Raw genomic sequence first — 23,583 nt, forward strand, 5'->3', positions numbered from 1 at the left:
GATGGTTTAAATGTGGTTTGGTATTAGGAATAATTCCCATGAGTCAATTCATGTTGGTCATAATGGATACTAACAGATTCTGTTTTTATGTGTACAGAATGTCTAATAGTGACAGAAAAACCTCGTACAAAGGCAGCAGGAATAGATTCTTGCAAAATATTCAGCAACGTTTCTTTAGCAAAGAAGCTGGTTTCACACACAGACGTGAGTCTGTGCTGAAGCTGTCTACTACGAAACAAGTACATGAGCAAGATTCAAAAAGGAATGAATGTGTCGAACGTGTACCGTGCATGCTGGGTCGTGATACATTCATATACAAATGACCAACGTTTCCCATTCTTTAATGTAGGATTCTGAGCCCAAAAGCTCAGAGTGAACACAATCATTTGTCATGTGCTGTCTGACATGATTTATGCTGGGACCTGCCCACCATGCCGCCTGCTCCGGATTAAAAACCCAATTTGCTGAGTTGAGTCGATAGAGCAAAAAACTTCTCAATCGTGGAATCTGGAGGAGATTGATCTAGTGTGGCACTGATCCAGCCCTCAGACAATTTTTTATAAAGTGGCAACTCAGTTTGCACACGCCTCGGTTTTAGTATAATTCCAACGCTTACCGAAAATATGTGTCTTTTTTTCGGATAAAACACACGGTGGTGACTGTGTCTGTGATTTTTTCTTAAATAAAAACAATCGTCCATGGGACTAAAGAAAGTTGTCCCGTTCAGTAATAGCTCAATCAAATTAAACTTGAGTTTTAAATATCATTTTAGACTACTAATAAAACAAATTATTTTGATCATGTTTTGATCATCAAAGATGTTTGATAAAGTACATTGCTGCATATAAACATTGGTACCTCGTGATACAAGTTTAATTGGTTCTGTGATGTTTGTACCTTGAAAAACTTGAAACAGCGTCACACATTAAAATGAATTAATATCAGTTTATTTGGTGCTTGGCTCCCTAGATATCACCAGTTTAGAGTAAAACATGCCTTTTTAAAATATTTTTTTAGAAAATACTAGGGCTGTCAAAGGGTGAAAAATATTTTTAATCGTGAGTAATCACAATTTGTTCCTAGTTGACTCAAAATTAATCGCAGATAATTATAACTTTTTGTCTTTCATAAGTGAACTATAGAAACACTTGCGTTAAGAGAAGAGGAGCTACACCATGTTTAAATACAAGTTTTATGCATTAATAACACAAAATGTGGATTGTTATGCTATTTTTTATTGTAACAATCCACATTTGATTGTGAAAGATGTTTGGCAATTTAAAATGTGATATTTCTACCTGAAATTTCTTCCAGTCACCAGTCCGTAAAGCTGATCAAGTTTGCGGATGACACCACCCTCATCGGGGTCACATCAGAGGGCGATGAGTCCGCCTACAGGAAAGAGGTGGACCGGCTGGCATCCTGGTGCAGCCACAACAACCTGGTGCTGAACGCCCAGAAAACAGTGGAGATGATCATGGACTTCAGGATTCCTTTCGTTTCCTGGGCACCACCATCAGCTCCCTCATCAAGAAGGCTCAGCAGAGGATGTACTTCCTGCGGCAGCTGAGGAAACTGAAGGTGCCGACCGAGATGCTGGTGCAGTTCTACACGGCCATCATCGAGTCCATCCTCACCTCCTCCATCACCGTGTGGTTTCCCGGCGCCACAGTCCAGGACAAGCATCGAATGCAGCGCATCGTACTTGCTGCTGTGAAGGTAACTGGCTGCAGGCTCCTATCCCTCCAGGACCTGTTCTCCTCTAGGACCAGGAAGCGTGTGGGTTGGATCACAGCTGACTCTTCTCACCCTGGACACAAACTACTCTCCCCAACTCCCCTCAGGCAGGAGACTACGGTCCATCCAGACCTACACCTCCCGCCATCTGAACATTTTTTTCCCCTCGGCCATCAGACTTATGAACAATAATAAGATCTGATAGCTCAGTTACAGCTCATTTTATTCCTATTCTGTGTTATGTGCTTCATGTTGCATGATTGCACCAAGAAAAATTCTTACATTGTGAACCCGTTCTCAAACAATGGCAATAAAAGACTATTCTGATTCTGATATTCTGTACAGCACATGTTGTAAAGTTAAAGGTATTCATATCTCTGATCTCTGTATGACAATCTTTAAACCTTATCTATTTATTAATAATGTGTAATAGTCAGCCTGCTAAACATTCTTTAATTGCCAACTATCAATTATAACAGGTCATAAAAGAATGTAACAAGTTATTCAAATCTGCCATGAAGCACTTATTTAGTTAGAAATATCACACAATTTATATAGCCCTAAATCACAAATGTCTCAAAGGACTGTACAAACAACGACGACTACGACATCCTCGGAAGAACCCACATAAGGGCAAGGAAAACTCACACCCAGTGGGACGCCAGTGACAATGATGACTATGAGAAACCTTGGAGAGGACCTCAAATGTGGGCAACCCCCCCCCCCCCCCCTCCCCCCTCTAGGGGACCGAAAGCAATGGATGTCGAGCGGGTCTAACATGATACTGTGAAAGTTCAATCCATAGTGGCTCCAACACAGCCACGAGAGTTCAGTTCAAAGCGGATCCAAGACAGCAGCGAGAGTTCCGTCCACAGCAGACCATCCCAGGCGGAGGCGGATCAGCAGCGTAGAGATGTCCCCAACCGATATACAGGCGAGCGGTCCATCCTGGGTCCCGACGAGCGGTCCTTCCAGGGTCTCGACTCTGGACAGCCAGTACTTCATCCATGGTCATCGGACCGGACCCCCTTCACAGGGGAGGGGGGGGACAGAGGAGAAAAAAAAAGAAGCGGCAGATCAACTGGTCTAAAAAGGAGGTCTATTTAAAGGCTAGATATACAAATGAGTTTTAAGGTGAGACTTAAATTCTTCTACTGAGGTAGCATCTCGACCTGTTACCGCGAGGGCATTCCAGAGTACTGGGGCCCGAACGGAAAACGCTCTATAGCCCGCAGACTTTTTTTGGGCTTTAGGAATCACTAATAAGCCGGAGTCTTTTGAACGCAGATTTCTTGAGGGACATATGGTACAATACAATCGGCAAGATAGGATGGAGCTAGACCGTGTAGTATTTTATACGTAAGTAGTAAAACCTTAAAGTCACATCTTAAGTGCACAGGAAGCCAGTGCAGGTGAGCCAGTACAGGCGTAACGTGATCAAACTTTCTTGTTTTTGTCAAAAGTCTAGCAGCCGCATTTTGTATCAACTGTAATCGTTTAATGCTAGACATGGGGAGACCCGAAAATAATACATTACAGTAATCGAGACGAGACGTAACAAACGCATGGATAATGATCTCAGCGTCTTTAGTGGACAGAATGGAGCGAATCTTTGCGATTTTATGGAGATGAAAGAAGGCCGTTTTAGTAACGCTTTTAATGTGTGCCTCAAAGGAGAGAGTTGGGTCGAAGATAATACCCAATTTTTTTACCGAGTCACCTTGTTTAATTGTTTGGTTGTCAAATGTTACAGTTGTATTATTAAATAGAGGTCGGTGTCTAAATAAATAAATAAATAAATGGGTTGTACTTGTATAGCGCTTTTCTACCTTCAAGGTACTCAAAGAGCTTTTACACTACTTCCACATTTACCCATTCACACACACATTCACACACTGATGGAGGGAGCTGCCATGCAAGGCGCCAACCAGCACCCATCAGGAGCAAGGGTGAAGTGTCTTGCTCAGGACACAACGGACGTGATGAGGTTGGTTCTAGGTGGGATTTGAACCAGTGACCCTCGGGTTGCGCACGGCCACTCTCCCACTGCGCCACGCCGTCCCATGCAGGACTTATAATCAGCATTTCCATTTTTTTGCCGTTAAGCTGCAAAAAATTAGCGGACATCCATTGTAACATTACAAAACATCTTTGACAAAGCATGATCGTATTGTAAGACAACTTTTCGTTGTTTTGTCGGTTAGACCGGACGTGGAGTTGGAAGTGTGCAATTGGTATGAGAAGTGTCTTGACATGTTTCGACGAAAGCCTAATATAAAAGTGACTTTCATAATCATCATCGGCGGTCACTCGAACGAGTATGACGATCCTCCCGGTAGGGGTGTATCCCTTTATGGAGGATGCCTGTGCGTGATTTTTTTTTTACGTGAGGAGACTGGTGCACAGACAATCACCACACGATCCTTGACACAATCGGGTCAGGTCCAGTGGCATGGAGTCCAATACAACTGGGGACCCTTTTCTGCTGCAGCCTTTCTCCGCCATCGCAGGCGTTGTGGTAGTTCTTAAATCTATTGTCCTCCGCCTGCTCCGCTGTTGAGGTCTTCACCATATCCCTGGCTAGGGGGCAGTCAAGTACTTGGCCTTCGCCAAGGGCCACCTGGGGTTACAGTAGTAAAGGGGTTAACCTCTTAGTGCCCCAAGATCCCATAGAGCAGTGGTTCTCAACCTTTTTTCAGTGATTTACCCCCTGTGAACATTTTTTCAATTCAAGTACCCCCTAATCAGAGCAAAGCATTTTTGGTTGAAAAAAAGAGAAAAAGAAGTATAATACAGCTCTATTTGATCAGTTTCTGATTTATTAAATTGTATAACAGTGCAAAATATTGCTCATTTGTAGTGGTCTTTCTTGAACTATTTGGAAAAAAAGATATCAAAATAATTAAATGCTTGTTGAAAAATAAACAAGTGATTCAATTATAAATAAAGATTTCCACACATAGAAGTAGTCATCAACTTAAAGTGCCCTCTTTGGGGATTGTAATAGAGATCCATCCTGATTCATCAACTTCATTCTAAACATTTCTTCACAAAAAAAGAAATATTTTACATCAATATTTATGGAACATGTCCACAAAAATCTAGTCAACACTGAATATTGTATTGTTGTATTTTTTTTTCAGTATATGAACTTACATTCATATTTTGTTGAAGTATTATTCAATAAATATTTTTGTAAAGGATTTTTGAAGTGTTGCTATTTTTAGAATATTTAAAAAAAAATCTCACGTACCCCTTGGCATACCTACAAGTACCCCCAGGGGTATGTGTACCCCCATTTGAGAACCACTGCCATAGAGGAGCCTCCACTGTCGGATGCACTTTAACGTCATGCCCCGGACACAAAAATGACTTTATACATCTTCTATGCTGTCTTTTTTTCTGCTGAGTTTTTATTCCATCTTCTTAAAGCAGTTTGAGTAACAATCTAGCACTAATCAGAGATGAAAAACTTCAATTTGCCAATATTAGTGAATAGTTATGAGTTAACTATGGACAAATACACTTTCAGCTATTTAAAATTGGTTTCTGACAGTTTTTTTGTTGCTGTAGCCTGGAGTATCCTGTAGTAATTTTTTTTTTTTTTTTACATTCACGACTCTCTTTTTTCCTTTCGGTCTAAATTCCTCACTGACCTTTCACATTATGTGCAATACTTGGCATTTGCACACTTTCTTTGCCAATTTAATGTGTGACCAATTTGTGAATAAGATGATGCTTATTATTCATATCGTAGTCGACACCATGATGATATTTCAGCTACTGTCCTGCTTTTTTCAATGAGTTCCCCCGCATGAATTTTATTAATTAGTGTAATTAACTCATGAGATGAATTTGGGTCTGAGGTCTTTTTATATATATATATATTTTTTTTTTTTTTTAAGCCACCACTTGGTGCTTATGCCATGCAAAATTAATAATCCTAATTAGGCACTTTGACAGTTAATTTAAGAAAATTAATATGCATACTAATTAGATGCACACACTCACTGTAGCAGGGAGACATCACACACACACCCACACACAAAAAGAACCCACATCATACTTTTTCATCTTCATCATTAACTAATTGCCTTTTCTCCATATAGAAATGCAGAAGCCCTTTTGGAAAAAGATGAAGTCGTTGATGGAGAGATTAACAAGCCGTCCAGATGGTGGGAAGATGTCTTGGGCTCAGAAGACAAGAGGAATATTTCACTGTCCATGTCTCAATACCATACATCACATTACACTAAGGGTATCCAAAGTGTGGCCTGGGGGACATTTGTAGTCCACAGCTTGTTATTTATCGGTCATTTGTCTCACAACAAAACATGTTTCTAAAGTCCTGCAGCGTTTACTCTCACCATTGTTTTATATGTCAACTTGCAAGTTCTGCAGATATCAAAGGATGTATTGTTTTTCTTTGGCTTTTGTTGTTGTTCTAGTAATCAAGGCCAACCTCATCAAGAGGACAATTTCAAAGTTAAGTTTGATTTTGTTATATTTGCTGTGTACAATAAATCAAGATAGAAAAATTTGGTGAGTTTACATTTTTTGAATGAATTTTGAAACGTGATTTAGTTGCTATAATAATGACGGTGGTAAATATGAAGTATGTTTTTCAAGGAAAGGAACTGAGTTAAAGGCCTACTGAAATTAGATTTTCTTATTCAAACGGGGATAGTAGGTTCATTCTATATGTCATATTTGATTATTTCGCAAACATTGCCATATTTTTGCTGAAAGGATTTAGTAGAGAACATCCACGATAAAGTTTGTAATTTTCGGTGTTAAGAGAAATGCCTCTACCGGAAGTCGTAGATGATGACGTCACAAGTGTGGGGGCTCCTCACATATTCACATTTATTTTAATGGGAGCCTCCAACAAAAAATGCTATTAGGACCAAAAAAACGACAATTTCCCCATTAATTTGAGCGAGGATGAAAGATTTGTGTTTGAGGATATTGATAGCGACGGACTACAAAAGAAGAAAAAAAAAAACAAGTTAAAAAAACAAGTTAAAAAAACGCGATTGCATTGGGACGGATTCTGATGTTTTTAAACACATTTACTAGGATAATTCTGGGAAATCCCTTATCTTTCTATTGTGTTGCTAGTTTTTTAGTGAGTTTAATATTACCTGATGGTCGGAGGTGTGTCTCCACGGGTGTGTTGACGCCAATGTCTCAGGGAAGTCAACGGCACAAGCTCAGCTTTTCTCCGGTAAGAAGCGACTTTTTAACGACAATTTTCTCACCGAAACTTGCTGTTTGACATTCCGTTGTGATTCACGTTAGCTTGACCGCGCTCTGATCCATAGTAAAGTTTCACCTCCAGGAATTTTAAACAAGGAATCACTGTGTGTTTGTGTGGCTAAAGGCTAAAGCTTCCCAACTCCATCTTTCTACTTTGACTTTGCCAAAGTAGAAACAAATTTCAAAGGATTCAGCAACACAGATCTCCAAAATACTGTGTCATTTTGCCGTTAAAGCAGATGACTTTTAGCTGTGTGTGTGTGTGTGCAGCGCTCATACTTCCTAAAAACCCGTGACGTCTTGCGTTCACGTCATCATTACACGACGTTTTCAAGACGAAACTCCCGGGAAATTTAAAATTGCAATTTAGTAAACTAAAAAGGCCGTATTGGCATGTGTTGCAATGTTAATATTTCATCATTGATATATAAACTATCGGACTGCGTGGTGGGTAGTAGTGGGTTTCAGTAGGCCTTTAATGGTTTACATCCGGCACCGCAGCGGTCCCAGGGAGGACATGTTGATGGTTAAGCAGCAGTTGTTGTAACTACACGATCACTACCTGATGACATGATAGATCCATGTTTTTTTATTATTAATCATCTCTATTCTAATAACATGGTAAAATAGAACATTACATGCAAAACAAACATTTATAGAGTTGTATCTCAACTTACAATTGCACTTGTATCCCATATTTGTGGATCGTTTTCCCAGGATGCAGACAGAACTCCGGAGGCAATGTGTAGGTAAGATAATGATTTGTTTACCTTAAATCAGTCAGGCAGGAATGCAAAAATATGGGAAGCGTGCTGATAGCACGGGAAGCTATCGTAAGCTAAAGGAAAATCTTAGCATGGCAAACAAATGGCAAAGCTTAGCTCAGGAATCATAAGGTAAACACACTTAACTTGTTGCATTGAGCAAACAAGACAGCCACCCTGAGTGTGGCGAAACGCAGGAATAAATGTCTGTCTGATTAGTGCCCAGGAGCAGGTGAACACTAATCAGAGGCAGGTGATAATAATCAGCACCCATGGCAACCAAGAACCACAAACCCAGGGGTACTGAAAACAGAACTAAGGGAGTCAAATTAAAATAAAACATGATCCGGGCAGCGGACCATGACAAAATTAGCCCCTCCCATTTAAATCAATCTTGGCACTCCCCAAACATTTTAACATGAATCATGCCTTTTAAAGATAAAAAAATATATTTTAGAAAATAAAATATTGTTTCCAAAACATTACAAAAGCATGTACTACAAACAAATACAGTGGTTTTATGAAATAATGTAGTAATATTGTTGAGCATTTATTATGAGTGGCCGAGCCAGCAAACTGAGGGTTCCTGGTTCGATCCCCACCTTCTACCAACCTCGTCACATCCGTTGTTGTCCTTGAGCAAGACACTTCACACTTGCTCCTGATGGGTCCTGGTTAATGCTTGCATGGCAGCTCCCGCCATCAGTGTGTGAATGTGTGTGTGAAAGGATGAATTTGGAAATAGTGTCAAAGAGCTTTGACTACCTTGAAGGTAGAAAACCGCTATACAAGTATAACCCATTTACTTTGGGGAGCTGACTAATGCGATGTCTCCTTCAGGCTGATTTGCCGTCCGGTGTTGCCAAGTCAGCCTATTATAAGCAACATGTTTTCATAGAGCTGAAGCATGTTTCTCTTGATGGCATCTGGCAACATTATATCTTACAAAGTTGAGTGACGGACCGGAGAAGGCAATTAACAACAAGTGCACAATGTGTGTCTGTGTACCAAAGCTAATATTTGACCATCCAGTTTTTTGGGTCAGGACTGAACAGAATAATTTGACACACCTCAAACAGCATCTGCAGCTTCTCAATATTTTTATGGATAAATGTCTATCATTTAGACATTTGTGACTGAATGCCACAGAGGCTCGCTGCAGCTTGTGTGAGGTGGGCTGACAATGCTGCACAGGAGCTGGGTAGTCTGCTAACAGATTTGGCCTTTTGCTTCTTCTTCTTCGCACTAACGTTCTTAGTTCTGATGGTTGGAGGGTAGGATGCCTATCTCTAAACGGTGCTCAAACGCACACTTCAACTAACTAACCCATACTTATGTTGGTTCCGTGTGTAGAAAAAGCAGGCACAACCAAGTGTAACCCATTTTCTACTGGATGCAGAACGGCGCCGCCACAGCGGCGGATTGTTTCCGTTTTTGTTTGACAAAAGCCAGTCAACTTCCTGGAAAGTGCTGGCGACCTGGGATATTTCTTATGCTTTTAGCAATAGAAAAAAAAAACAACGCAGTGAAGAGAGAGAGAGCGTACACAATTACTACACCAAGTTGAGCTGTCTGATTGGGTGGGGGCCTCTTGGCTTCAGCCTAGGAAAGTCTGATGTGCACTAGGGCGATCCTGGGTGTGGGTATTGATGGACAGCAAAGCTCGAGATGTTCCGTGTTGTATACGTTCAGCAGCCATTATGTATCTCAAATAGCAGGACCAAGTTTCTTCACTACCACTTCTCTGGAAGAACAGAAAAACACTTTGTAGTTCGCTTTACTACAACGCCCCTTATCACTTGATTACGCGCGGAAAAGACAGCGCATTTTTATCGTGCATCAAAAAGCAGAGACGTTCTGTGGCATCAGGTGGAAATCCATTGTAAAAATATTTTCTGTACCTGTGTGAAATATTACTTCAACCAAGAGCAAAAATGCTTGTAACTTAAGGTATGCCCGTGACTTAAAGGCCTACTGAAACCCACTTCTACCGACCACGCAGTCTGATAGTTTATTTATCAATGATGAAATATTAACATTGCAACACATGCCAATATGGCCTTTTTAGTTTACTAAATTCCAATTTTAAATTTCCCGCGAGTTTCTTGTTGAAAACGTCGCGGAATGATGACGCGTACGCGTGACGTCACGGACTGTCAGGAAATATTAGCGCTGCACCACTCACGGCTAAAAGTTGTCTGCTTTAACCGCATAATTACACAGTATTTTGGACATCTGTGTTGCTGAATCTTTTGCAATTTGTTCATTTAATAATGGAGACTATAAAGAACAATGCTGTTGGTGGAAAGCTGTGTATTGCAGCTGTCTTTAGCACCGAGACACAGCCGGTGTTTCTTTGTTTGTTGTGAAGTAGAGCGGTCAAGCGAACATGTTTTCTTTACGTCAACCAGCATGTTTTTGGATGGGGAAATTGTGATATATGTCTTACCGGAGACATCAGTGGATTATTCGTCGTCCTGCAGCAGCTGTTTAAAAGGCAACTGTGAGCTTGGCTCCTCGGCTTCTCTCTGAGACACTGCGTGTTCACCGCAGCCATCCGACATCAAGGAATGTCTTTACAATCTTTAAAATCTCACTAAAACACTATTAAAACAATAAGCAGATAAGGGATCTTCCAGAATTATCTTAGTAAATGTGTCTAATTATATCTGAAACACTCACACTGCCGCAGCCCAGAGCCGTCGCTTTTTTTTTTTTTCCAGTCCTTCACTATCAGTATCCTAATTCACAAATATTTCATCCTCGCTCAAATTAATGGGGAAATTGCTCTTACTGCTGGTGGCTCCCATTAAAAACAATGTGAATATGTGTGGAGCCCTGCAACTCGTGACGTCACGCGCACATACTTCCGGTACAGGCAAGGCTTTTCTATTAGCGACCAAATGTTGCGAACTTTATCGTGGATGTTTCCTTTCAGCAAAAATATGACAATATCGCGAAATGATCAAGTATGACACATAGAATCCCCGTTTAAATAAGAACATCTCATTTCAGTAGGCCTTTAAAGCATAACAAAAAGCTGAAATACAGCACGTATCTCAAATTATTCGTAAATTGAGGTCCCGCTGTATATTTATATGATACAGTCTTTCAAAACGGTCACTGTCACCATGGTAACAATCGACTGTCACCACCTAATAATCCAGCCTGACAGCTTTAAATTTTAACATATGACAAAGTGATCAATCTTGTAACTACTTCATTGACATCAATTCACAATTTTGCATATTGCTAACGTTATTTTGTGTCAACTGCAGATATACTGTAGATTTAAACTAAGTGCCCTGTTTGAAAAATATACATTTGATAAAAGTTGACTAGTTGGTATTTAGTTGGCCTTTTCTCTTTAAAAATCTACGCCTTCTTCATTTTCATCTTATTGTTGTCTTTTTCTCCACACTTTAGAGACACAGACGATCACAGCGGATCTCGTAAAACTTCTGCCTCACTGCACATGACCTCCCTGATGGGTATTGAGCTCATGTTTAGAAAGAGTCTTATTTATGTCCTCCTCAACTACTCCCCAGGCAAGAGTCTTAATTGAATGAGTGTGTGCGCGTGTGTATTGATGTGGAGGAGTGAGTGTGTGTGTGTGTGTGACAGCAGGTAAGTGGAGTTCATTATTGTCGTCACTGTGGTGTTCCGTTAACCACAAGCTCTGGCTTCTTAACCCTCTGGCACTATCTGTAACGACCGGGCCGCATAATGATGCAGGGTTCGTTCTCCCAGGATGCAAACGGACTTCGTACACAACGTGCAGGTAGGTAATTATTTATTTTAGAAATGAATCAGACGGGAATAAAGAAAAATGTGCTCATAGCGAGGAAGGCAAAACTAAAGAGGCAACCGTTGGAGCTAGCAAGTAAAAGGCAGGAATCAAAAACTGTCGTCGATTGTTGCATAAAGCAAATTAAGAAGCCAGACCGAGTGAGGCCAAGGCATTGACTAAAGAGCTCTCTGATTAGTGCAACAGGTGAGCGTCCTGAACACTAACCATAGGCAGGTGAATGTAATTTTCCGTCATGGCAACTGAAAACACACAAACTCAAAAGGTGCTGAAAACACAGGTGACTCGAAAAACGTAAACGGACTATGATCCGGGCGGCGGATCATAACACTATCACTCGTAAAGACTCCTGCCTGTCAAATATTGTGGTTGTTTACCGCGGGCCTGGGCAATTATTTTGACTCAGGGGCCACATTTAGAGAAAAAAAATGTGTCTGGGGGGCAGTATATCTATTTTTAGGGACATGGATACAAAACTTTATAATAATGTCTGATTGAATGCTAAAAACGTTATGACAGACCGCCTTAAAAAACCGTAATAGAATTTTACATTTTTCTTTGAACGATAAAACACTGAATATTGACAAGATATGAACGTCACACCCCCTTTCGATTGACATATTTTACAATCAAGTGAAACACAACAAAAATTCAACAAAAAGTGAAATATGAACGAAAGGTACAAAACAAACCCACCAACAATCTGATACATCTGATATTGTTACGACTCGGAGTAAGGAGAGGACCCTGATGGAGAGAGGAAGTTAAATAAATAAAGCTTTTATTTTAAAATAACTTTTTACTTCCAGTGCAAAAAGTATTTCGCAAGAATCATTACAATGCGCGGAAAATAATTTCCGAGAATAAGCAGGTAAATCAAAATCACTGCAAAAAATAAGGAGGAATACTAATCTAAGAAAAACTAACAAAAATAGAATAACTATAAGAATTAACGAAAAGCGCTCCAACAGGAGGAAAAAACACAAACGATCTATATGTATACACTAAATAGGAATAAACAAAAATCAATCAATCAATGAGGCAAACTACACCAAATTTGGAAAAACACAAAAACCTCACCAATTAGGTAGACGAATGATAACAAAGGGCACTCGAAGGAGGAAAAACTAAACTCAAAATTACAGCAAACGACTTTTTGATCCAAAAAGGAGAACCAGGGAAAAAGGAGGAATACAAGGAGGTTTTCATGGACATGGACATAGATACTAGAAAGGCACGTTAGACGAGACGATCTGGCACAGGACAAGATGAGGCGTGAGCTTAAATAGGATATGGGTATGATGGGAAACAGGTGGAAACAATCAGGGATCAGAGATGACGTCAGACTGGTGACACAAGAGGAAGGGCCTGTGATCTGAAACAAGAGGGTAGCTTTTCAAAATAAAACACGTAAACCACAAGACAGAAAAACCAAGACAAGACATCCCTCACCGCGTTGTGACAAATACAGTATATCACTAAGCTTTAGAACTTTGTTGGGAAAAGCTCCTTCCGCGTCTGTGGAAACGCTTCTCGCCCACACTGCTTGGTGCCTCGTCTGAGCTGCTGTGACATAGATCACCACAGTATATAATTAGGTTACCATAGTAACTGGTACATCATCCATAAGTGCATTGAAATGCTCTGTATAGTTGAAGACTTACGGTCATTATAAAACATCACTGCACATCATAATGGCAGCTACACTTTCCATCCTAAAGATCTAAAAAAAATATTTGGTGGGCCAGATTGAAAAGCTTAACGGGCCGCATGTGGCCCCCGGGCCCTAATTTGCCCATGTCTGGTTTACCGAGTTAACGTCATAAACGCTTCCTAACCATCACTTTTAACATTTAGCGCATGGAAACTATGTGTCACCCCTGTAACATCATGTTTGGTTTTTTTGCCATGTTTAGTCAGGTCATCTTTAGTTTTTTGGACATTTTAGTTCTGTTTTGCATTTCCTTGTTTGTCTTGTTACCATGCCAACTCATTGGTTTCACCTGTCACATCCCTGTCCTCAGCCTCACTCTTGTTTTCACTAATCATCACAGCTACTATTTAAATCATTCTTTTTCTGTCTTCGTTCTGGAATCTTCGCACACCTTCCCATGCTGCACCTCCTTCTCGCCCTCGATTATCTGCTTCATGCCTTGCTATTCATTTTGTCCATGTAAGTTTTTGTTTATAGTTCATATTCCTTCCTACGTGTCTGTGTCCGTGACGTAAACAAGTTGACAGAAAGTTAACATGAAGATCCCAAGGAAATGGAAGAAAGAGTCCAGGCCTTTCATCTTTAAGAAGCTTTAGTGGTTTTCACAGAGAATGCACTTTTCCTTTCTTCTTGTCTAATTGGTCATTTCTTTCTTTGTTTTCTCTTTTTCTTGTATTGATTTTGTTTTCGTTTTGGTTATCTTTTTTGTTTGTAAAACTGTATATAGAGACACAAAATATATGTCAAATAAATACTACTAAGTAACAACATGTCCATACATTTTTGCTGCATAACATGTTTTCACACACACACACACAGCCCATACAATAGCATGTAAACAGTGCTCATAAATGTATGTAAATAGTCCTAACACTCATATGAGAGGAATGAGGCGGGTTGAAAATCCACGTACACCCTTCCTCACCCAAATACTTCCTGACATTGGGCTCTTTGGGAACTGTAAGGACCATGTGGAACTCCTTGCAAGCACCAATGAAGTTTGTCCCACAGTCGGAACGAATCTGCTTTGCGGGTCCTCTCAGTGCGAATAATCGACGTAAAGCGTTGATGAAACTTGATGTTTCCATTGATTCGATGAGTTCTATGTGCACGGCACGCGTGCTCATGCACGTGAAGAGCACTGCCCACCTCTTGCTTTCAGCTTGACCTCCACGAGTTTGTCTCGTTGTGACAGACCAGGGACCGAACACATCAGGTCCCACATAGGTAAAGGGTGGCTCTGTGCACAGACGGTCAGGGGGAAGATCTGCCATTTTCTGTTCAGCGGTCCTCCCACGAAGTTTGTTGCAAACCACACATTTGTGGAGAATGCTGTTGATGCACCGTTTGGCACCCACGATCCAGTATCCTGCTGTACGGATGGATCCTTCTGTGAAGACACGACCCTGATGTTTGACTTTCTGGTGGTAGTGTCTCACAAGGAGCTTCCCAATTTGGTTGTTGGCTGGAATGATAATAGGGAACTATTCTCCAATGTCCAGTGTGGCGTGCTTGAGCCTTCCTCCTATCCTTAAAAGTCCCTTTTCATCCATGTAAGGGTCCAGCTTTTTTAGGGGACTATCTTTTGGAATGTTTTTCCCAGCAGCCAAGCAGTCGAGCTCAGTTCTGTAAGTCTCTTTTTGCACACAACTTATTATGAGAGTTTCTGCTTTTGTTAGTTGTTGTGCTGTACAGGGTTTAGTGTTGTTGGTGGTTGTGACTGGTGCTCTTTTACGTTCCAGCATGTTGGTTATGGTAGCGATAGCCCGTACTAGTGACTTCCATGTGGAAAATCGCTCAAACCGATGAAATCCCAACTTAGAGTGAGGAATGGAGAGTGCTGTAGAATGGGAACGTACCTCGCTGTCAGTGTCTGGGTCGACGAGCTTGTGATGTTCCATTTCAGAGCTGGGAACTTCATCAGGCAGGTACAGTAAGGTGGGTCCTGAGAGCCATGTAGTGTTAGCAAGCTCCACTGCAGGAACTGATCGTGTAGCATGATCTGCTGGGTTTTGAGCTGTGTGGACGTAGTGCCACTGATCTGGTTTGGTTGACCTTCTGATTCGCTGCACCCTGTTGCAGACATACACGTAGAATCGCCTGGTCTGGTTGTAGATGTATCCCAAGACGACTCTGCTGTCCGTATAGAAATGCATTGTGTCAATACAAATGTCCAGCTCTCTCTGTACCAACTCTGCCATTTCCACTGCGAGTGCAGCAGCTCCCAATTCCAGTCTTGGAACAGTGTGGGCAGATGGAGGTGCTAGTTTTGCCTTTCCCAGAACAAAACCGACGTGGCATCCTCCATCGCTGTCAATTACTTTGAGGTAGCTTACGGCAGCGATAGCCTTTACTGAAGCGTCAGAGAAAAAATGAAGTTCTCTCTTCTGTGCGGTAGACAAGGTGGTAGGTGAGTATGCTCTAGGTATCCTGATGTCCTGCAGATCTTGTAATGATTCTTTCAACATCTTTCATTCAACTTCCTTTGTCTTCGGTAGAGGGGCGTCCCAGTCGAGGGCTTCGTTGCAAGCTAGTTCTCGGAGTAGAAACTTCCCTTGAATGACGACTGGAGCTACAAGACCAAGAGGGTCGGACAGGCTGTTCACTACTGCTAGAGCACCTCTACGGGTGTGGGGTTTCTCTGTGGCTGTTGTTCTGTAGGTGAAGACGTCATATTTTAGCTCCCAGCTGAGTCCCAAACTGCGTTGGACGAGAGTGGAGTTGTCGTCGAAATCTAAGTTTTGTAATCCTCCTGCATGATCTTCCTGGGAGAAGGCTTTTAGCACATTAGAGCAGTTGGATGCTATCTTGTGGAGTCTCAGGTTTGAAACAGCCAACATCTCCTGTTTCCTTGTCAGCAGGTCGATGGCTTCCGTCGCTGAGGGTAGCGATGTGAGCCCATCATCAACGTAGAAGTCGCGTTCCACAAAGTGCTTGGCATCCATTCCGTGTTCCTCTGCTCCATGTTCTACTGCACGATGAAGCCCGTAGATGGCTACTGCTGGGGAGGGTGAGTTACCGAATATATGGACTTTCATGCGATACTCTACAATCTCTTGGCCCGGGTCCTTTTCTTTGAACCACAAGAAGCGCAAAAAGTCTCTGTTGTCTTCGCGAACGACAAAGCTGTGGAACATTTGTTCAACGTCTGCTATTACACCAACCGTCTCTCTTCTGAAGCGCAGCAACACGCCGAGCAAACTGTTGTTTGAATCCGACCCAGTAAGTAGTACGTCATTCAGGGATATGCCATGATGTTGAGCACTGGAGTCGAAGACCACTCTGATCTTGTCTGGCTTCTGGGGATGATAGACACCAAAAATAGGTAGGTACCAGCACTCACCTCCTTCCTCTAGTGGTGGTGCCAACTCAGCATGGTTGCGATCAAAGATGTTCTGCATGAAGGCAAAGAAGTCATTTTTCATCTTTGGATTTTTTTCAAAGGTGCGACAAAGAGAGGTAAGTCTGTTGAGTACTTGTTCTCTATTGTTTGGAAGTCTTTGACGGGGAAATCTGAATGGAAGCGGTGCCACCCAGCTGTTGGTGTCAGCCATTCTCATCTCTCTGTCCATGAAATCCAGGAACATTCAGTCCTCGATGGAAAGTCCTACTTGATCATCATCTTTAGTGTTCTGGAAGATTGTGTTGCCCAAGTTGCTGTCGTCAAGGACAGGAATGCTCAATTAAAGGCTGCAAGAAGAAGTTGCATTGTGTACTTTGGGGCAGAACCTTTCCTTGACCTGAAGCTGGTTGGGACATGGAGTGAGGAGAGATGGTCTTCCATTTTCAAGCACACTGGTACGGTAGGAAGTCACAGCTGCCGCTTTGTGGGCTGACCCGAGACACACGTCCCCTACGACGACCCAGCCAAGATCCAGTCGTTAGGCGAAAGGGGCACTATGATGACCGTTACGCTGCTCTCTGACTTTATGGACTTGAAGGACGTCGCGTCCAAGAAGTATTAGTATTCAGGGTCCAGACGTGGAATCATGTGAGCGATGGACTTCAAGTGGTTGTGGTGTCGTGCGACCTCTGGAGTTGGGATCTCGGCCCGGTCATCTGGCATGTGGTTACATTCTATGAGAGTTGGAAGCACAACACTGGTTTTTCCATCCAGAGACTCTGCGATTAATCCAGGGGCTCTCCTTCCGGATGTCTCAGCGACTCCTGCACATGTCCGGAGAGTGTAAGGTGAGTCCGAACCTTTGATTTGGAAGAGGTCAAAGAATTCAGACCTTGCCAGGGATCTGTTGCTCTGGTCATCTAGGAGGATGTAGACGTTAGTAGCTCTGTCTGGGTGTGTTTTGGGATAAACCTTAACAAGGCATATCTTGGAACAGGACCGGAGGCTTTGCCCTTTGCCGCAGACTTCTGTACATTTTGAGGTGACTGCTGGCCCGGGCGCTTTCTCTTCACTCTCCCCGCCATACTGTGAGGGGGGGTCCTTGTTTTCTTTATCCCACGGTGGAGGTCCAGGATGAGGTGCAGCTACATGATCGTCGCTCTCACATTCGCTACACTTGAGAGCAGTCTTACAGTTCCTTGCCAGGTGGGTCGTGGAGGAGCAACACTCGAAGCAGACCCCATTGTCTTTCAGAAAGGCTCTGCGCTCTTCAAGAGGTTTGCTTCGAAAACCACGGCACTTCTTCAGAGGATGGGGTTTCTGATGTATGGGACACTGTCTCCCGACATCTTCAAGCTTGTAACCTGAACTTAACATTTGAGAAGTTGGGTTGTTTCCTTCGACGTCTGTCTTGCGGGTAGATACTTGTCGTTTAGCGTATCTTGCCCCTCTTTCGAACTGTTCGTGCTTTGGGGAATGATTAGATGTTTTTAACCATTTTATTGTGAGGGAAAAACTGGGGTCGTTTCTTCTACGTGCTTCGCCGCAGATGAAGTCAGTGAAGTAGGCAAAAGGGGGAAAGGAAACATTGTACTGCTCCTTGTATTGAGAACCCTTAGCCAACCATTTCTCTTGAAGACCGTGTGGCAGCTTTTCAACAATGGGGTTCACACCCCTGGCTGTGTCCAGGTACGAGAGGCCTTGCAGGTAGCCTTCAGACTTAGCAGTGTTTAACTCTGTCAGCAGGTCTCCTAGTTCCCTTAGTTTTGTGGGTTCTTTGTTGGACAGCTTCGGGAAATCCTCGAGTCTTTTAAAGAGGGCTCTCTCGATCACCTCCGGGGAGCCGTAGCACTCTTCAATGCGTTCCCAGACAAGTTGAAGACCTACAGCAGGGTTGGCCACATGGACGGAGCGAATCCTTCTGACATGTTCCGAGGACTCTCTTCCTAGCCACTTTGCTAAAAGGTTGAGTTCCTCACTGGCACTTAAGTTGAGTTCTCTAGTAGCGTTGATGTAAGAGGACTTCCAAGCCCAATAGTTTTCCGGATGGTCGTTGAACTGGGTGAGACCGGAGCTCACACGCTCCCGGCGCACAAAATATCTTGCATTGTCACTCATGGCAGTCATGTCTTTTGGATTTGACTGCAGTGGGGTTCTGAGAGGAGGATAATATGACTGGACAGGTGAGAACTGACGGGGTGGGACCATATCAGGGATCTGTCGATGTACTGCAGGCACTGACCTTGTGGGTTGCTGTGTAGCAGCTGTTGTTGGTCTCCTAGTTTGTTGTGTAGGAGCAGTAATTGTCAACTCTTTGGGTAGTGGAGCTGCAGCTGGCAGTTGTGGAGGTTGCGGAGTATATGTTTCAATTGCAGGAGGCTCTCCATAGCTAGGTTGACGCTTTGTGTGTTGTTCAACATAGTCGTGTGTGCGTTGGTTGCAATCGCTAGCCAATCCAAAGTGGCTCATTCTACTTCCTTCGCGGCTCTCAAGTTTAGCTGCTTCTTCGAGGAATTGTGTTTCAGCTAATGCTGCCAGTATCTCCTTTTCATGCTGCAGTGTTGATAACTCGGCTGCTATTCTGGCCTCTTTAGCCTTCAATTCTGCTTCTCGGTGTCCATAGGCAGCGCGTGCGCGCGCTACTTCCAGTTTAGCACGGGCCTTGATAGCACCTCTGCTAGTTGAGGAAAGACTGGATCCTGCAGTCGTATTGGAATGCTGGGAGGCAGCGTCGTGTCCACGGTCTCGTTCCGTGCTGGCCACGTCACCGCTGCCGATGTTTCCACTTGTTTCAGCGTTGTCCATTTTGTTTGCTTCTGTTGTTGAAGTGCCCGCCGTGAAGCTTGTCTTTTTACTATTCCGTCCTACGTGTCTGTGTCCGTGACGTAAACAAGTTGACAGATAGTTAACATGAAGATCCCAAGGAAATGGAAGAAAGAGTCCAGGCCTTTTATCTTTAAAAAGCTTTAGTGGTTTTCACAGAGAATGCAATTTTCCTTTCTTCTTGTCTAATTGGTCATTTCTTTCTTTGTTTTCTCTTTTTCTTGTATTGATTTTGTTTTCGTTTTGGTTATCTTTTTTGTTTGTAAAACTGTATAAAGAGACACAAAATATATGTCAAATAAACACTACTAAGTAACATGTCCATACATTTTTGCTGCATAACATGTTTTCACACACACACACACAGCCCATACAATAGCATGTAAACAGTGCTCATAAATGTATGTAAATAGTCCTAACACTCAAAGCCACACATGAATAAGATGTACATATGGAATGCTTATAAACACAGGATAATATACATTATATACTGAAGAGGAGAGACACAAACATTGCACCCTCCTTTAGAGGAATGAGCTAGCGAGCAAAGAAGCTAAATGCTAAGTAGCAACAATTTAAAACAGGAGAACAAGCTATCTTCACACAGTACTATTTTTTTTACATTTACACGCACACACAACGTCTTCATGTTACTCATAAAACAGACACAAGACTTACAGACAATGTTTCCAAGGCACTTCGTGGAAGAAACAACAAACTTTAAGCGCTGGATCACGTAAATACGTCTCTTGTGTATACAAGTGAGCGTCAGACTGTCACACGCAGACTTCCGGAAACCAGAGGAAGGAGCAACTCGCCTTCAAAATAAAGGTCCCTTCTTAATACCACATAATGTTACATCACAGTTCATAGTCAATTGCTTTTGTGCTAAGTCTTTTTGTCTATGTCCAGTATTTCATGCCATCGAGCAAGTGTTTTTGTTTCATGTTTGTATTGTGTAGCCAAGTTTTGTACCTCCAATGTGAGCGCTTTTTGTTTACCTTTTATTAGTTATAGTGTTAAATAAAAAAGATGTACTCACGGTCACGTCTTGCTCGTGCTAAATTCCCTCTGCGTCGAAAAAGCAACCCAAGTCCATGTCCTAGTTTGACACTATGTACACCTCGTACCGAATGTTCCTTCTGGAAAAAAACCTGAGTCAGATAAATGTCAACAAGTTTTGTTTGACGTTTGAGGACGTTGGTCCGAGGTGCCTTGAGGTATTTGTGTGTGTGTGCGTGTGTGCATGTGTGTGTGTGTGTGTGTGTGTGTGTGTGTGTGTGTGTGTGTGCGTGTGTGCATGTGTGTGTGTGTGTGCGTGTGTGTGTGTGTGTGTGTGTGTGAGAGGGTGTGTGTGTGTGTGTGTGTGTGTGTGTGTGTGTGTAAGGTGTGGGTACAGTTTGTTGACGACATATCTGACACAAGCTGTGCTGTGATGTTCTCGTTCCAGAGAAGACTTTCGTCAACTTCGACATTATCTTCGCAGCGATCAGTCTGCTGCACCAACTCTTATTATATATTTATAGACTTGAAGCATTGCTACATTCATTAAAAAACCTTCAGTGAAAGACACCATCATTGATGCGGGTAAGATTAGCCGGGCTGCTGAAAAACAATCAACACGGTTATTAGCATTCAACTGACAAGCAATTTTGTTGTGATGACGAATGACATGATGGATTTTTTTTTTTTCAGGGCTGTGGTCTGAGACTGTAATCACTGCGAAAGGTTTTGAAGAAGGCCACTCTGACAATATGTCAGTGTTTAGGAAAGATGGGGAAGAATTAACAGCAATGTGAGCTTCTGTTCTTTAAAGGGGAACATTATCACAATTTCAAAAGGGTTAAAAACAATAAAAGTCAGTTCCCAGTGGCTTGTTGTATTTTTTGAAGTTTTTTTCAATATTTTACCGGTCTCGGAATATCCCTAAAAAAAGCTTTAAAGTGCTTGATGTTCGCTATTTGCGATGCGACTATCCATTTCCCTGTGACGTCATACAGTGCTGCCAATACAAACAAACAATTGTGAATACCACAGCAAGATATAGTGACATTAGCTCGGATTCAGACTCGGATTTCAGCGGCTTAAGCGATTCAACAGATTATGCATGTATTGAAACGGATGGTTGGTGTATGAAAGTATTGAAGAAGAAACTGAAGCTATTGAGCGAATAGCTATTGACGCTATTCATAGCCATAGCATGGCCGAATAGCTGCGTTAGCATCGCCTGTAAAATGTGCGCACCAAACGATCAGGACTTTCGCATCTTGTGACACTGGAGCAACTTAAATCCGTCGATTGGTAAGTGTTTTTTTTTCGCATTAAATGTGGGTGGAAGGAAACGTAATATAGTTGCAAATGCATCTGCAGGTTATCAATACATCTCTGCGCCATGTCTGCTTTAGCACCGCCGGTAAATAGCATGTTAGCATCGATTAGCGTAGCATGTTAGCATCGATTAGCTGGCAGTCAACATCAACAAAACTCACCTTTGTGATTTCGTTGACTTTATTGTTGCAAATGTATCTGCAGGTTATCCATACATCTCTGTGCCATGTCTGCTTTAGCACCGCCGGTAAATAGCATGTGAGCATCGATTAGCGTAGCATGTTGGCATCGATTAGCTGGCAGTCAACATCAACAAAACTCACCTGTGTGATTTCGTTGACTTTATCGTTTCAAATGCATCTGCAGGTTATCCATACATCTATGTGCCATGTCTGCTCTAGCACCACCGGTAAATAGCATGTTAGCGTCAGTTAGCGTAGCATGTTAGCATCGATTAGCTGGCAGTCACGCCGCGACCAAATATGTCTGATTAGCACATAAGTCAACATCAACAAAACTCACCTTTATGATTTCGTTGACTTTATCGTTGCAAATGCATCTGCAGGTTATCCATACACCTCTGTGCCATGTCTGTCATCGCCGGTAAAATGTGGAGACACTCCCTCACATTCAATGGGGGTCTGGCGGCAGACACTTTTGCATCTTCGGGCCAGTGGTGCAACTTGTTAGTGTTGTTACACCCTCCGACAACACACCGACGAGGCATGGTTCAAAAAAATAGTCGAAAAAACGGAAAATAACAGAGCTGAGACCCAATATTTACAATGTGTTGAAAATGAAAATGGCGGCTGTATTACATCGGCGACGTCACATTCTGACGTCATCGCCTCCACAGCGATAAACAGAAAGGCTATTAATTCGCCAAAATTCACCCATTTAGAGTTCGGAAATCGATTAAAAAAATATATGGTATTTTTTCTGCACCATCAAGATAGATATTGACGCTGACATAGGTCTGGTGATAATGTTCCCCTTTAAAAACGATGGTGTGGAGAAGTCAACAAGTACAAAAAGTCTTCATCACCAGCGAGAGCAAATTTCACTGAGTAGAAGTAACTGACCGACCCCCACAGACTGATAGACCCTCAAAGACTGCCTCCAAATCCTCCTGCGGTGTTATTATGGAGGACAGCCGTGACAGAAGCACAAGTGACAGAAGCCCATGAAGGAGGACACAGCAGTAGTGAGACGGTGGTTGAAAAAAAAAAAAAAATAACAAAAGCCCAACAGCAAAGTCCATCGACTTCCTGTCCGGGTATTCTAGAAATGTCCATGCAAAGCGAGAGAGAGACCCCCCCACGGCAAAGTCAGCCTTAAAAGTTAAGTGATTTATGTTTTGGTCCCCTTCACACGTCTGACATCGGATGTGTTTTTGAACAACAAACACAGGCATTTGCTGAGGGCCCCAATATTTCCTTACATCTCAATACAAATGATTAATCAAGTTTTCTCCATTGAAAAAACTCATACATTTATTGTCTTCATTCTTGCGCTTCAAAATACATTAAAATATTTCATCAATCATGATTGATTTTGACAGCGTCCCGATCTTCTCACGGAATGGACTATTTTTTCATGTTACTGCACGTGCAGACTTTGTTTTGAAAACAAACTTTATGAGAGTTTTTCATAAAGATGAAGTGGAGTTACCCAAGTGGAGAGGAGAAGAAGAGACGGCCATAAGACAGCAAACTGTTTTTATTAGAGCCCGATTGTAGCTGAGGTAGGCTCCAGCGACCCCCGTCACCCAGAAGGGAAAAAGCGGTTGCAAATGGATGAAGGGATG

This window comes from Nerophis ophidion, linkage group LG05 (assembly GCF_033978795.1).
Source record: "Nerophis ophidion isolate RoL-2023_Sa linkage group LG05, RoL_Noph_v1.0, whole genome shotgun sequence".
In the NCBI taxonomy this organism is placed as follows: domain Eukaryota; kingdom Metazoa; phylum Chordata; class Actinopteri; order Syngnathiformes; family Syngnathidae; genus Nerophis; species Nerophis ophidion.